General features: G+C 48.6%; 1 non-coding gene across 1 annotated transcript; it reads right to left on the bottom strand.

Moving 5' to 3' along the window:
- Window positions 1-5,483: 5,483 nt before the first annotated feature.
- LOC127686640 (U6 spliceosomal RNA) lies at window positions 5,484-5,590 on the bottom strand. The gene has a single exon (XR_007978221.1). It is a non-coding gene; the product is annotated as a U6 spliceosomal RNA (small nuclear RNA).
- Window positions 5,591-6,000: the final 410 nt, after the last annotated feature.

Below are 6,000 nucleotides of genomic sequence, written 5' to 3'. Positions count from 1 at the left end.
AGTTATCCCTGGTCCCTGGTCCTTCCTTCTTCCTCTGCTTCCTGACCCCCCCCCCCTGAAGTGCATGGCCTCTTGTTTCCTATGAGGCTCTTATCATGCTCTGCCTTACACAGGCCCAGAGTCCAGAGCAGACAGAACTACAGGCAGAGAGCTCTGAATCCCATGTCAAACAGACCATCCGCCCCACTCCAGTTATTATGTCAGCTATTTTAGTCATAGCTCCACAAAAGTAAATAATGTATGTCCAAGTAAAGTGATTACCCCACGATAGGAACTAAGGCTACCAACCCTCACGTAGGAACAGTTAGGTCCCTGCGGGACAGGGGCTGCTGTTTGTACAGAAACCGCCATCACAGCAGGAACTGCATAGGGGTTTGCAGAAGCAGGGCTGAGCTGAGATCAACTGGAGCATTTTCAGGTGTGCTGCATGGCTATGTCTACGTCTTTTTGCTTCCTTCATTTCTTTTCATGTTTTATTGTTGCACCTCTGAATGCAGGCCTGAGGACTCAGTACCCCTGAATGCAGGCCTGAGGACTCAGTACCCCTGAATGCATGCCTGAGGACTCAGTACTCCTGAATGCAGGGATGAAGACTCAGTACCCCTGAGTGCAGGGGTGAGGACTCAATACTCCTGAGTGCAGGGCTGAGGACTTAGTACCTCTGAATGCAGTACTGAAGACTTAGTACTCCTGAATGTAGGGCTGAGGACTCAGTACCCCTGAATGCAGTACTGAAGACTCAGTACTCCTGAATGTAGGACTGAGGACTAAGTACCTCTGAATGCAGACTGAGAACTCAGTACCCCTGAATGCAGCCCTGAGGACTCAGTACCCCCTGAAGGACTGAGGGAGCCAGGCCCTCTTTGGCCTCAGCACAGATGAGCCAGTTCTAATTCTCTTCCTGCCTTTACCTCTGCTTGTCCCCTTGGTGGGCATCTTGAGACAGGTGGTAGAACCTAGTCTCTTGGGTCTCTGAAGTCAGAGTCTTTGCCCTTAAATGTCAGTATAATAAGATGCAATTTTTACTATTTCTATAATGTTTTTGACCACTTACTGTTTGTGAAGTACAATGTGGTATTCACCTCAGCTAGAGTGAAGGTTGGCCTGCCTTTCCCATGAGCCTGGTCAAAGCACAGTCTCTCTCTGATGCTGACAGCTGGGAACTACAATATCCATGAACATCAGTCCATGGTGCACAGACACATGGGTGTGGCTGAGTAATCCAGGCATCCACTCCATGAGAACCACTACTGGCAGTGTCCTGAGGCGGGGGAGGTGGGGAGGCCATTCCCCAGGTACCTTCTGTCCTAAAGGTGGAGGCTTCCTTCCTGTCCTGGTAGAGTGACTATTGCTGTGATGAAACACCAACTTGGCTTATGTATCTTGAATCACCGTCCATCATTGAAGGAAGTCAGGACAGGAACTCAAACTGGGCAGGAACCTGGAAGCAGGAGCTGATGCAGAGGCCATGGAGGGGTGCTGCTTATTGGCTTGCTCCCTATACCTTCCTTGCTTGACCTATCTTCTTGTAAAACCAAGGACCACCAACCCAGGGATGGCCCCATCCACAATGGACTGAGCCCCCCACACCAATCACTAATTAAGAAAATGCCCTACCAGCTTGTCCAACAGCCCAATCTGATGGAGGCATTTCCTCGGTTGATGTCCTCTTCTCTTAAATAGCTCTAGCTTGTGTCAAGTGACATAAAACTAGCTAGAGAAGGGGGAGATGAACACTGATAAAATGTTTTCATGTACTGCACCTGACTGAGAGGGAGGGCGGCTTTCATAGGTGAAAGTACTGAATTGTATGGTTAGTTTTAGCTATCAGCCTGACACAATGTAGGATCACCTGAGAAATGAGTTTCAGTGAGGGGTTGTCTAGGTCAGGTTGGCTTGAGGAGTGTGTATAGTGGAGGGGTTGTCTTGGTTACATCAATTGATGTGGGAAGACCCAGCGTGAAAGTGGGCGGCACCATTCCCTAGGCTTAGGTCCTTAACTGTATACAAAAGGGGAAAGTGAGCTGAAAGACCACCATGCACACGTTCATTCTCTCTCTGCCCCTGACCGAGCCTACGACTAGCTACTTCAAGTTCCTGATAGTTTGAAGGATGGAGTATAAACTGGAATCACTAGTGATCATGTAAGCGAGGCCAGGTGTAGTTCTTAGGGCCCTGCACATGTGCTTAGTGCAAACCATCTACAGGACATCCCAAAGAGGCAGGCACGACATCTGCCCCAATATTATAGATGGAGACAAGGCTCAGGGCCTCACAGCTAAGCCGACTGCTCAGGAGTCGATCTGGTGGACACTAGAGACTGCACTCTTGACTCTCCGGAGTTCATTCACAAGAATGAGCCACTGACCAGAAACTGCAGGTTCAGAGAGCCCAGCTGCCTGAGGACATCTGAGGAGCCTTCGGAGCCTGGATTCATGCCTATGGTTTCAGTCTTCCGCCTTATCTTCCCAGGAAGGAAACTAAATATTGACAGGGTGGGACCCGGAGTCCAGCTGCAGCTGCTGTTTTCCCAGCTGTGGAGAGGCAGTCTCCCCTCATTCTCTGAGTCAGTCCTGGACTCTAGTATGGGTCCTGAAAGCCAAGTGTGGCCATTGTGAGAAAACACAGAGGATGAAGAAGATAAAATAGACGCACAAGCAAACACTGTTACGCCTACACAACGCTTCTTACTCAGCATTGAAAACCAGCACTCCTGAGAGAGAACCCCATGGCAAAGCTCCAATGTGTGACATTAAATGGCAGAAGTCGGACGCAGAGGGCACAAGCTCTATGGTACAATTATGTGACATTCTGCAAAGCACAGACTTGTAGGAAGACAACAGGTAGACAGGGTTCTGGGGTGGAAGAAGTGTGAGCTCTAGAGAGGCCCTCACGCCATAGAGAGACAGGATTTAAAACTTCATTGGGTAAAGGCACAGAATCTTCACTTGAGGCCTTCTTAGAGTCGCTGTGTCAGACCTGCTTGTATTTCCAGTTATGTCTTATCTTAGGTAGGGTTTTACTGCTGTGAACAGACACCATGACCAATGCAAGTTTTATAAAAGACAATATTTAATTGGGGCTGGCTTACAGGCTCAGAGGTTCAGTCCATTGTCATCAAGGCGGGAACATGGCAGCATCCAGGCAGACATGGTGCAGGAGGAGCTGAGAGTTCTACATCTTCATCTGAAGGCTGCTAGTGGAAAACTGACTTCTAGGCAACTAGGGATCTTGAGCCCACACCCACAGTGACACACCTACTCCAACAAGGCCACACCTCCTAATAGGGCCACTCCCTGGGCCAATCATATACGAACCATCAGCTGTCTCACGGGTAAGTTCCTGGACGTGAGCTTTCTCTGACAGAGAATTATCTGCTACTCATTCGGTCACATCCCCTTAGTGCTCCTCTCTCTGTGCATATGTGGAAGGCTTTCACACATACGTCCTGGAAGAAAAAAAAATGGTCTTTCCAACCAACGATGCCAGGATTATTCGCTCTTCATGTACACATGACACCCACATTACACTGCCCATTGTAAGGAGTAAAACTTTACAACTTCTTGATGAAATGTTGGAGAACACTCTTCTGGAATGAAAGGGGCTGGCTAGAGAGCTCAGCAGGTAAAGGCACTTGCTGCTAAATCTGACAACTGAGTTCCATCCCTGGGACTCATATGGTGAAATGTCAAGAGTCCATGAGGGTCATGAGAAGACCCTGTGGCCCACACTTAGATGCACACAGTCCGTGTACCTAACCCAGGGGTGTTATCCACACTGAGAGCAGAGACAACCCATGAGCCCTATGAAAGATGCCCCTCCCCCTCACCGTCCATCATGGCCTTCAGGAGGAGACCATCAGAAACATGCCACCTTTGAACTTGCCAGACGTCAGACGGTGCCGTGGCATGACAAGGACCTGGAAGGAGCTGGAAAACTCCAGTAGAGCTGTGAGTTCCGAGCTGTGATTTGGCCATCTTCACATAGGCAAAGCCACCCTCACACTTCCCAAAGGATGCTTTTAAAGTTGTGCGTCAGCAACCCATGCAGATACACCAAGCTATTGACAACAGCAGGTAGAAACTCTCTAACTGTAGACAATGAAACGCTTTCGGCAGTGAACAGGAATGGGCCCTGACACCTGGGTCCCCTGGGCAGCAGAGTGAGCAGAATGCAAATCACAGAGGGGTGTCCTCAGCAGATTCCCTTAACAGAAAGCCGAGGACAAAGCGCCAGAATATCCATTCCGGTTGCATGTTTACTTCTCTATACAGTCTTACTGTAGAGAAGATTAGAGGATTCGGCAGCTGGGCACAGGGGCCTGGAGGAAGGGGCTGTGCGGCCCATGGTTTTGGTTTGGTTTGTAGGCATAATGTTATTGAACATTGTGTAAAGATTATTTTTGTATTATTCAAATTCTGATTTCTGTGTCTCCACCTCCATATCTGGTTGTAAGGTTGTTCCCCAATTATTCCCTGATTGGGCAATAAAGAAACTGATCAGCCAATGACTGAGCAGGGGAGAGAAGAGGGCTGGACTTCCTCCCAGAGGACTAAGAAGACAGGAAGGAGTGGGGGAATCTGCTGTGGGAAAGAGTCCAGGAGATTCCATGAGAAAACACCTGGAACCAGAGAGCCAATCAGTACTAAAACGCAAGCATGACAGGGCTTTTGGCTGGGAGGTAGGCGGATTAGAGGATTAAATTAGAGCAATACTACTCAGTTGTTGTGCCCTTAAAGCTTGTTAAGTAAATATACTAGTCCAGTTAGCTGGGTTAACCACTAGCTGGGTTGAGAGGAAAACTGTGTCACACACTTACTTAAAGCCACTAACGTTGTTTGTTAACTCTTTGCTGGCTGGGCAGGGTGGCTGCTCCTGAGCTGGAATAACAGGGAACCTGGCTGGAGTCAACTTCTCACTCGCGAGAGAAGCAGCCTGGTGCCTGTGCCCTGCTGCTCCCAGTCAACTCGTACACTACACAGTGTCTCCCTGCCCAACACCACACCAGGGCTGGGGACAGACAACTAGAGACTGGCCTGGAGCCCAGAGTCTGAAGGTTCTTCTAGCTGCTCCCAGGGGCTTGCTCTGCTGTGTCCCAGCTAACCTGCCCTGTGGAACCTAACAAGAGCTCTGGTCCCCCACCCCCACCGCATCTACCTCATGCCTCCCTCAGAAAGCCATGAGGGGCAGAGCGTACCTCACCCCTGTGGGCAACAAATTTTCTTCCATGGCTTTAGTGTCTCCAAATTGTCATTCGATTACCCCCACAAGTGAACTTCCCAAGGACAGTCACTGAGCAGGCAGGGGAAGGGTACACTGTAAGGTTGGTTGACATAATGTCCTATTGTCTCCATGCACTGGGGGCACCCATATATCACTGTGTCCCTGGCATCTCCCAGGAAAAAATGGGAAATATCCAGACTCGATTTTTTTAAAGGATTCATTCATTCATTCATTCATTTTAACATACGAAGCTGTTTAATAAAAATATTGAACACTTCACAAATTTGCATATCATCCTTGCACAGGAGCCATGCTAATCTTCTCTGTATCGTTCCAATTTTAGTATATGTGCTGCCAAAGCGAGCACAAGATTTATTTTATTCATATGAGTACATTGTAGCTGTCTTCAGACACATCAGAAGAGGGCATCAGATCCTACTACAGATGGCTGTGAGCCATCATGTGGTTTCTGGGAATTGAACTTGGGACCTCTCTGGAAGAGCAGTCAGTGCTCTTGACCACTGAGCCATTTCTCCAGACCCCAGACTCAATTTTAATAGGGTTTAATGTAGCCTAGGTTGGCCTCAAATTTGCTGTGTATCCTGAACTGACTTTGAACTTCCTGTTCCTCCTGTCTTCACTGAGTGCTGGGATTACAGGCATGGATCACCCTGATTGGTTCATTCAGTGCTGGGGATCGAACTCGAGGCCTTGTGCATGCTAAGCAAGCACTCTACCAGCTAAGGTATACCCCCAGTATATTTACTATAAAAATAT

Source organism: Apodemus sylvaticus, chromosome 5 (assembly GCF_947179515.1).
Source record: "Apodemus sylvaticus chromosome 5, mApoSyl1.1, whole genome shotgun sequence".
In the NCBI taxonomy this organism is placed as follows: Eukaryota; Metazoa; Chordata; class Mammalia; order Rodentia; family Muridae; genus Apodemus; species Apodemus sylvaticus.
The sequence above is the reverse complement of the archived record's forward strand: the minus strand, read 5'-3'. Positions and strand labels throughout refer to the sequence as shown.